The sequence below is a fragment of the Calliopsis andreniformis genome, unplaced genomic scaffold (assembly GCF_051401765.1).
Source record: "Calliopsis andreniformis isolate RMS-2024a unplaced genomic scaffold, iyCalAndr_principal scaffold0025, whole genome shotgun sequence".
Taxonomy (NCBI): Eukaryota; Metazoa; Arthropoda; class Insecta; order Hymenoptera; family Andrenidae; genus Calliopsis; species Calliopsis andreniformis.
Genome location: NW_027480434.1, coordinates 4,170,764 through 4,181,996, shown reverse-complemented (window position 1 = coordinate 4,181,996; position 11,233 = coordinate 4,170,764).

The window sequence follows — 11,233 nt, the reverse complement described above, 5'->3', positions numbered from 1 at the left end:
CGGGCAACCTAGGCTTCACTCTAGGGCGTTGGTCCACCAGATCCAATGGCTAGGGCCTAAGAAGTCAACGCTAAAAGCTTAAAATACAATAAAAATACAACAGTTTTTGCATCGTATAAAACGAATAATTGCAACCACTGTGAAAGTAATGGCCATTTCTACGATCCGGGCAACCTAGGCTTCACTCTAGGGCGTTGTTCCACCAGATCGAGTAGTTAGGGCCTAAGAAGTCAACGCAAGGAGCATAAAATACAATAAAAATACAACAGCTTTTCCATCGCATAACGGGAATAATTGTAACCAGTGTGAAAGTGATGGTCATTTCTACGTTCCGGGTACCCGAGGCTTCACCATAGGGCGTTGGTCCAACAGATCCAATAGCTAGGGCCTAAGAAGTCAACGCCAGAAGCATAAAATACAATATAAATATAACAGCTTTTCCATCGTACAAAACGAATAATTGCAACCAGTGTGAAAGTAGTGGTCATTTCTACGTTCCGAGCAACCTAGGCTTCACTCTAGGGCGGTGCTCCAACATATCGAATAGCTACGGCCTTAGAAGTCTACGACTGAAGCATAAAATACAATAAAAATACAACAGTCTTTTCATCGTATAACAGGAATAATTGCAACAAGCGTGATAGTAATGATCATTTCGGCGTTTCGGGCATCCTAGACTTATCTCTGAGGCATTGCTCCACCAGATCGAATAGTTAGGGCCTAAGAAGTCAACGCCAGAAGCATAAAATACAATATAAATATAACATCTTTTCCATCGTATAAAACGAATAATTGCAACCAGTGTGAAAGTAATGGTCATTTCTACGTTCCGAGCAACCTAGGCGTCACTCTAGGGCGTTGCTCCACCAGATTGAAAAGCTAGGGACTTATAATTCATCGCTAAAAGCATAAAATACAATTAAAATACAACAGTTTTTCCATCGTATGACAGGAATAATTGCAACCAGTGTGAAAGTTATGGACATTTCTACATTCCGGCCAACCCAGGCTTCATTCTAGCGCGTTGCTCCACTAGATCGAATAGTTAGTACCTTAGAAGTCAACGCCAGAAGCATAAAATACAATATGAATACAACAGTTTTTCCATAGTATAAAACGAATAATTGCAACCAGTATGAAACCTATGGTCATTTCTACTTCCCGAGCAACCTAGGCTTCACCCTAGTGCGTTGCTCCAACAGATTGAATAGTTAGGGCCTTAGAAGTCAATGCCCGAAGCATAAAATGCAATAAAAATACAACAGTTTTTCCATCATATAACAGGAATAATTGCAACCAGTTTGAAAGTGATGGTCATTTCTACGTTCCGGGCAACATAGGCTTCACTCTAGGGCGTTGCTCCACTAGATCGAATAGTTAGTACCTTAGAAGTCAACGCCAGATGTATAAAATACAATATAAATACAACAGCTTTTCCATCGTATAAAACGAATAATTGCAACCAGTGTGAAGATAATGGTCATTTCTACGTTCCGAGCACCCTAGTCGTCACTCTAGGGCGTTGCTCCACCACATCTAATAGCTACGGCCTTAGAAGTCAACGCCAGAGGCGTAAAATACAATATAAATACAACAGCGTTTCCATCGTATAAAACGAATAATTGCAACCAGTATGAAAGTTATGGTCATTTCTACTTTCCGGGCAACCTAGGCTTCACCCTAGGGCGTTGCTCCAACAGATTGAATAGTTTGGGCCTTAGAAGTCAATGCCCGAAACATAAAATGCTATAAAAATACAACAGATTTTCCATCATATAACAGGAATAATTGCAACCAGTTTGAAAGTGATGGTCATTTCTACGTTACGGGCAACATAGGCTTCACTCTAGGGCGTTGCTCCTCTAGATCGAATAGTTAGTACCTTAGAAGTCAACGCCAGATGTATAAGTTACAATATAAATACAACAGTTTTTCCATCGCATAAAACGAATAATTGCCTCCAGTATGAAAGTTAACGTCATTTCTACTTTCCGAGCAACCTAGGCTTCACCCTAGGGCGTTGCTCCAACGGATTGAATAGTTAGGGCCTTAAAAGTCAACGCTCGAACCATAAAATGCAAAAAAAATGCAGCAGTGTTTCCATCATATAACAGGTATAATTGCAACCAGTTTGAAATTGATGGCCAATTCTACGTTCCGGGCAACCTAGGCATCACTCTATTGCGTTGCTCCACCAGATCGAATAGTTAGTGCCTTAGAAGTCAACGCCAGAAGCATAAAATACAATATAAATACAACAGCTTTTCCATCGTATAAAACGAATAATTGCAACCAGTATGAAAGTTATGGTCATTTCTACTTTCCGGGCAACCTAGGCTTCACCCTAGGGCGTTGCTCCAACAGATTGAATAGTTTGGGCCTTAGAAGTCAATGCCCGAAACATAAAATGCTATAAAAATACAAAAGATTTTCCATCATATAACAGGAATAATTGCAACCAGTTTGAAAGTGATGGTCATTTCTACGTTACGGGCAACATAGGCTTCACTCTGGGGCGTTGCTCCACTAGATCGAATAGTTAGTACCTTAGAAGTCAACGCCAGAAGTATAAGATACAATATAAATACAACAGTTTTTCCATCGCATAAAACGAATAATTGCCTCCAGTATGAAAGTTAACGTCATTTCTACTTTCCGGGCAACCTCGGCTTCACTCTAGTGCGTTGCGCCACTAGATCGAACAGCTAGGGCCTTAGAAGTCAACGCCAGAAGCATAAAATACAATATGAATACAACAGTTTTTCCATCGTATAAAACGAATAATTGCAACCAGTATGAAACCTATGGTCATTTCTACTTCCCGAGCAACCTAGGCTTCACCCTAGTGCGTTGCTCCAACAGATTGAATAGTTAGGGCCTTAGAAGTCAATGCCCGAAGCATAAAATGCAATAAAAATACAACAGTTTTTCCATCATATAACAGGAATAATTGCAACCAGTTTGAAAGTGATGGTCATTTCTACGTTCCGGGCAACATAGGCTTCACTCTAGGGCGTTGCTCCACTAGATCGAATAGTTAGTACCTTAGAAGTCAACGCCAGATGTATAAAATACAATATAAATACAACAGCTTTTCCATCGTATAAAACGAATAATTGCAACCAGTGTGAAGGTAATGGTCATTTCTACGTTCCGAGCACCCTAGTCGTCACTCTAGGGCGCTGCTCCACCACATCTAATAGCTACGGCCTTAGAAGTCAACGCCAGAGGCACAAAATACAATATAAATACAACAGCGCTTCCATCGTATAAAACGAATAATTGCAACCAGTATGAAACCTATGGACATTTCTACTTTCCGAGCAACCCAGGCTGCACCCTAGGCCGTTGCTCCAACAGACTGAATAGTTAGGGCCTTAGAACTCAACGCCCGAACCATAAAATGCAAAAAAAATACAACAGTGTTTCCATCATATAACAGGAATAATTGCATCCAGTTTGAAAGTGAGGGCAAATTCTACGTTCCGGGCAACCTAGGCTACACTCTTGGGCGTTGCTACACCAGATCGAGTAGTTAGTGCCTTAGAAGTCAACGCCAGAAGCATAAAATACAATATAAATACAACAGTTTTTCCATCGTATAAAACGTATAATTGCAACCAGTATGAAACTTATGGTCATTTCTACTTTCCGGGCAACCTAGGCTTCACCCTAGGGCGTTGCTCCAACAGGTTGAATAGTTAGGGCCTTAGAAGTCAACGCCCGAACCATAAAAGGCAATAAAAATACAACAGTGTATCCATCATATAACAGGAATAATTGCATCCAGTTTGAAAGTGATGGCCAATTCTACGTTCCGGGCAACCTAGGTTTCACTCGAGGGCGTTGCTCCACCACACCGAATAGTTACGGCCTAAGAAGTCAACGCCAGAAGCATAAAAAACGATATAAATACAACAGCTTTTCCATCGTACAAAACGAATAATTGCAACCAGTGTGAAAGTAATGGGCATTTCTACGTTCCGAGCACCGTAGCCGTCTCTCTAGGGCGTTGCTCCACCACATCTAATAGCTACGGCCTTAGAAGTCAACGCCAGAGGCATAAAATACATTATAAATACAACAGCGTTTAAATCGTATAAAACGAATAATTGCAACCAGTATGAAACTTATGGACATTTCTACTTTCCGAGCAACCCAGGCTTCACCCTAGGTCGTTGCTCCAACAGATTGAATAGTTAGGACCTTAGAAGTCAACGCCCGAACCATAAAATGCAAAAAAAATACAACAGTGTTTCCATCATATAACAGGAATAATTGCAACCAGTTTGAAAGTGATGGCCAATTCTACGTTCCGGGCAACCTAGGCTTCCCTCTAGGGCGTTGCTCCACCAGATCGAATAGATAGTGCCTCAGAAGTCAACGGCAGAAGCATAAAATACAATATAAATACAACAGTTTTTCCATCGTATAAAACGAATAATTGCAACCAGTATGAAACTTATGGTCATATCTACATTCCGAGCAAGCTAGGCTTCACCCTAGGGCGTTGCTCCAACAGATTGAATAGTTAGGGCCTTAGAAGTCAACGCCCGGAGCATTAAATGCAATAAAAATACAACAGTGTATCCATCATATAACAGGAATAATTGCAACCAGTTTGAAAGTGATGGCCAATTCTACGTTCCGAGCAACCTAGGCTTCACCCTAGGGCGTTGCCCAACAGATTGAATAGTTAGGGTCTTTGAAGTCAACGCCCGAACCATAAAATGCAAAAAAAATACAACAGTGCTTCCATCATATAACAGGAATAATTGCAACCAGTTTGAAAGTGATGGCCAATTCTACGCTCCGGGCAACCTAGTCTTCGCTCTAGGGCGTTGCTCCTCCAGATCGAATAGATAGTGCCTTAGAAGTCAACGTCAGAAGCATAAAATACAATATAAATACAACAGTTTTTCCATCGTATAAAACGAATAATTGCAACCAGTATGAAACTTATGGTCATTTCTACTTTCCGAGCAACCTAGGCTTCACCCAATGGCGTTGCTCCAACAGACTGAATAGTTAGGGCCTTAGAAGTCAACGCCCGAACCATAAAATGCAAAAAAAATACAACAGTGTTTCCATCATATAACAGGAATAATTGCAACCAGTTTGAAAGTGATGGCCAATTCTACGTTCCGGGCAACCTAGGCTTCACTCTATTGTGTTGCTCCACCAGATCGAACAGCTAGGGCCTTAGAAGTCAACGCCTGAAGCATAAAATACAATATAAATACAACAGTTTTTCCATCGTATAATACGAATAATTGCAACCAGTATTAAACTTATGGTCATTTCTACATTCCGAGCAACCTAACCTTCACCCTAGGGCGTTGCTCCAACAGATTGAATAGTTAGGGTCTTAGAAGTCAACGCCCGAACCATAAAATGCAAAAAAAATACAACAGTGTTTCCATCATATACCAGGAATAATTGCAACCAGTTTGAAAGTGATGGCCAATTCTACGTTCCGGGCAACCTAGGTTTCACTCCAGGGCGTTGCTCCACCAGACCGAATAGTTACGGCCTAAGAAGTCGACGCCAGAATCATAAAATACGATGTAAATACAACAGCTTTTCCATCGTATAAAACGAATAATTGCAACCAGTATGAAACTTATGGTCATTTCTACTTTCCGAGCATGCTAGGCTTCAGTCTAGGGCGTTGCTCCACCAGATCGAATAGTTAGTGCCTTAGAAGTCAACGCCAGAAGCATAAAATACAATATAAATACAACAGTTTTTCCATCGTATTAAACGTATAATTGCAACCAGTATGAAACTTATGGTCATTTCTTCTTTCCGAGCAACCTAGGCTTCACCCTAGGGCGTTGCTCCAACAGATTGAATAGTCAGGGCCTTAGAAGTCAACGCCCGAAGCATAGAATGCAATAAAAATACAACAGTGTTTCCATCATATAACAGGAATAATTGCAACCAGTTTGAAAGTGATGGCCAATTTTACGTTCCGGGAAGCGTAGGCTTCACTCTAGGGCGTTGCTTCACCAGATCGAATAGATAGTGCCTTAGAAGTCAACGCCAGAAGCATAAAATACAATATAAATACAACAGTGTTTCCACCATATAACAGGAATAATTGCAACCAGTTTGAAAGTGATTGCCAATTCTACATTCCGGGCAACCTAGGCTTCACTCTAGGGCGTTGCTCCACCAGATCGAATAGTTAGGTCCTTAGAAGTAAACGCCAGAAGCATAAAATACGATATAAATACAACAGCTTTTCCATCGTATAAAAGGATTAATTGCAACCAGTTTGAAAGTGATGGTCATTTCTCCTTTCCGGGCAGCCTAGGCTTCACTTTAGGGCGTTGCTCCACCAGATCGAATAGCTAGTGCCTTAGAAGTCAACGACAGAAGCATAAAATACAATATAAATACAACAGCTTTTCCATCGTATAAAACGAATAATTGCAACCAGTATGAAACTTATGGTCCTTTCTACTTTCCAAGCAACCTAGGCTTCACCCTAGGGCGTTGCTCCAACAGATTGAATAGTTAGGGCCTTAGAAGTCAACGCCCGAACCATAAAATGCAAAAAAAATACAACAGTGTTTCCATCATATAACAGGAATAATTGCAACCAGTTTGAAAGTGATGGCCAATTCTACGTTCCGGGCAACCTAGGTTTCACTCCAGCGCGTTGCTCTACCAGACCGAATAGTTACGGCCTAAGAAGTCAACGCCAGAAGCATAAAATACGATATAAATACAACAGCTTTTCCACCGTATAAAACGAATAATTGCAACCAGTATGAAACTTATGGTCCTTTCTACTTTCCGAGCAACCTAGGCTTCACCCTAGGGCGTTGCTCCAACGGATAGAATAGTTAGGGCCTTAGAAGTCAACGCCCGAACCATAAAATGCAAAAAAAATACAGCAGTGTTTCCATCATATAACAGGTATAATTGCAACCAGTTTGCAATTGATGGCCAATTCTACGTTCCGTGCAACATAGGAATCGCTCTATTGCGTTGCTCCATCAGATCGAATAGTTAGTGCCTTAGAAGTCAACGCCAGAAGCATAAAATACAATATAAATACAACAGTCTTTCCATCGTATAAAACGAATAATTGCAACCAGTAAGAAACTTATGGTCATTTCTACTTTCCGAGCAACCTAGGTTTCACCCTAGCGCCTTGCCCAACAGATTGAATAGTTAGGGTCTTAGAAGTCAACGCCCGAACCATAAAATGCAAAAAAAATACAACAGTGTTACCACCATATATCAGGAATAATTGCAACCAGTTTGAAAGTGATGGCCAATTCTACGTTCCGGGCAACCTAGGTTTCACTCCAGGGCGTTGCTCCACCAGACCGAATAGTTACGGCCTAAGAAGTCAACGCCAGAAGCATAAAATACGATGTAAAAAGAACAGCTTTTCCATCGTATAAAACGAAAAATTGCAAACAGTACGAAACTTATGGTCATTTCTACTTTCCGAGTAAGCTAGGCTTCACCCTAGGGCGTTGCTCCAACAGATTGAATAGTTAGGGCCTTAGAAGTCAACGCCCGAAGCATAAATTCAAAAAAAAAATAGAACAGTGTTTCCATCATATATCAGGAATAATTGCAACCAGTTTGAAAGTGATGGCCAATTCTATGTTCCGGGCAACCTAGGATTTACTCCAGGGCGTTGCTCCACCAGACCGAATGGTTACGGCCTAAGAAGTCAACGCCAGAAGCATAAAATACGATATAAATACAACAGCTTTTCCATCGTGTAAAACGAATAATTGCAACCAGTATGAAACTTATGGTCATTTCTACTTTCCGAGCAAGCTAGGCTTCACCCTAGGGCGTTGGTCCAACAGATTGAATAGTTAGGGCCTTAGAAGTCAACGCCCGAAGCATAAAATGCAATAAAAATACAACAGTGTATCCATCATATAACAGGAATAATTGCAACCAGTTTGAAAGTTATGGCCAATTCTACGTTCCGCGCAACCTAGGTTTCACTCCAGGGCGTTGCTCCACCAGACCGAATAGCTCCGGCCTAAGAAGTCAACGCCAGAAGCATAAAAAACGATATAAATACAACAGCTTTTCCATCGTATAAAACGAATAATTGCAACCAGTGTGAAAGTAATGGTCATTTCTACGTTCCGAGCACCCTAGGCGTCACTCTAGGGCGTTGCTCCACCAGATCGAATAGTTAGGTCCTTAGAAGTAAACGCCAGTGGCATAAAATACGATATAAATACAACAGCTTTTCCATCGTATAAAAGGATTAATTGCAACCAGTTTGAAAGTGATGGTCATTTCTCCTTTCCGGGCAACCTCGGCTTCACTCTAGGGCGTTGCTCCACTATATCGAACAGCTAGGGCCTTAGAAGTTAACGCCAGAAGCATAAAATACAATATAAATACAACAGTTTTTCCATCGTATAAAACGAATAATTGCAACCAGTATGAAACTTATGGACATTTCTACTTTCCGAGCAACCTAGGCCTCACCCTAGGGCGGTGCTCCAACAGATTGAATAGTTAGGGCCTTAGAAGTCAACGCCCGCACCATAAAATGCAAAAAAAATACAACAGTGTTTCCATCATATATCAGGAATAATTGCAACCAGTTTGAAAGTGATGGCCAATTCTACGTTCCGGGCAACCTAGGTTTCACTACAGGGCGTTGCTCCACCAGACCGAATAGTTACGGCCTAAGAAGTCAACGCCAGAAGCATAAAATACAATATAAATACAACAGTTTTTCCTTCGTATAAAACGAATAACTGCAACCAGTATGAAACTTATGGTCATTTCTACTTTCCGAGCAACCTAGGCTTCACCCTAGGGCGTTGCTCCACCACATCTAATAGCTACGGCCTTAGAAGTCAACACCAGAGGCATAAAGTACAATACAAATACAACAGCGATTCATTCGTATAAAACGAATAATTGCAACCAGTGTGAAAGTTATGGTCATTTCTACATTCCGAGCAACCTAGGATTCACTCTAGGGCGTTGCTCCACCAGATCGTATAGTTAGGTCCTTAGAAGTAAACGCCAGAAGCATAAAATACGATATAAATACAACAGCGTTTCCATCCTATAAAAGGATTAATTGCAACCAATTTGAAAGTGATGGTCATTTATCCTTTCCGGGCAACCTAGGTTTCACTGTAGGGCGTTGCTCCACCAGATCGAATAGATAGTGCCTTAGAAGTCAACGCCATAAGCATAAAATACAATATAAATACAACAGCTTTTCCATCGTATAAAACGAATAATTGCAACCAGTATGAAACTTATGGTCCTTTCTACTTTCCGAGCAACCTAGGCCTCACCCTAGGGCGGTGCTCCAACAGATTGAATAGTTAGGGCCTTAGAAGCCAACGCCCGAACCATAAAATGCAAAAAAAATACAACAGTGTTTCCATCATATAACAGGAATAATTGCAACCAGTTTGAAAGTGGTGGCCAATTCTACGTTCCGGGAAACCTAGGTTTCACTCCAGGGCGTCGCTCCACCAGACCGAATAGTTACGGCCTAAGAAGTCAACGCCAGAAGCATAAAAAACGATATAAATACAACAGCTTTTCCATCGTATAAAACGAATAATTGCAACCAGTGTGAAAGTAATGGTCATTTCTACGTTCCGAGCACCCTAGGCGTCACTATAGGGCGTTGCTCCACCACATCTAATAGCTACGGCCTTAGAAATCAACGCCAGAGGCATAAAATACAATATAAATACAACAGCGTTTCCATCGTATAAAACGAATAATTGCAACCAGTGTGAAAGTTATGGTCATTTCTACATTCTGAGCAACCTAGGCTTCACTCTAGGGCGTTGCTCCACCAGATCGAATAGCTAGGTCCTCAGAAGTAAACACCAGAAGCATAAAATACGATATAAATACAACAGCTTTTCCATCGTATAAAAGGATTAATTGCAACCAGTTTGAAAGTGATGGTCATTTCTCCTTTCCGGGCAACCTCGGCTTCACTCTAGGGCGTTGCTCCACTATATCGAAAAGCTAGGGCCTTAGAAGTCAACGCCAGAGGCATAAAATACAATATAAATACAACAGCGTTTCCATCGTATAAAACGAATAATTGCAATCAGTGTGAAAGTTATGGTCATTTCTACATTCTGAGCAACCTAGGCTTCATTCTAGGGCGTTGCTCCACCAGATCGAATAGTTAGGTCCTCAGAAGTAAACGCCAGAAGCATAAAATACGATATAAATACAACAGCTTTTCCATCGTATAAAAGGATTAATTGCCACCAGTTTGAAAGTGATGGTCATTTCTCCTTTCCGCGCAACCTCGGCTTCACTCTAGGGCGTTGCTCCACTATATCGAACAGCTAGGGCCTTAGAAGTCAACGCCAGAAGCATAAAATACAATATAAATACAACAGCTTTTCCATCGTATAAAACGAATAATTGCAACCAGTATGAAACTTATGGTCATTTCTACTTTCCGAGCCACCTAGGCTTCACCCTAGGGCGTTGCTCCAACAGATTGAATAGTTAGGGCCTTAGAAGTGAACGCCCCAAGCATAAAATGCAATAAAAATACAACAGTGTTTCCATCATATAACAGGAATAATTGCAACCAGTTTGAAAGTGATGGCCAATTCTACGTTCCGGACAGCCTAGGCTTCACTCTAGGGCGTTGCTCCACCAGATCGAATAGTTAGTGCCTTAGAAGTCAACGCCAGAAGCATAAAATACAATATAAATACAACAGTTTCTCCATCGTACAAAACGAATAATTGCAACCAGTTTGAAAGTGATGGCCAATTCTACCTTCCGGGCAACCTAGGCTTCACTCTAGGGCGTTGCTCCACAAGATCGAATAGATAGTGCCTTAGAAGTCAACGCCAGAAGCATAAAATACAATATAAATACAACAGTTTTTCCATCGTATAAAACGAATAATTGCAACCAGTATGAAACTTATGGTCATTTCTACTTTCCGAGGAACCTAGGCTTCACCCTAGATCGTTGCTCCAACAGATTGAATAGTTAGGGTCTTAGAAGTCAACGCCCGAACCATAAAATGCAAAAAAAATACAACAGTGTTTCCATCATATATCAGGAATAATTGCAACCAGTTTGAAAGTGATGGCCAATTCTACGTTCCGGGCAACCTAGGTTTCACTACAGGGCGTTGCTCCACCAGACCGAATAGTTACGGCCTAAGAAGTCAACGCCAGAAGCATAAAATACAATATAAATACAACAGTTTTTCCAT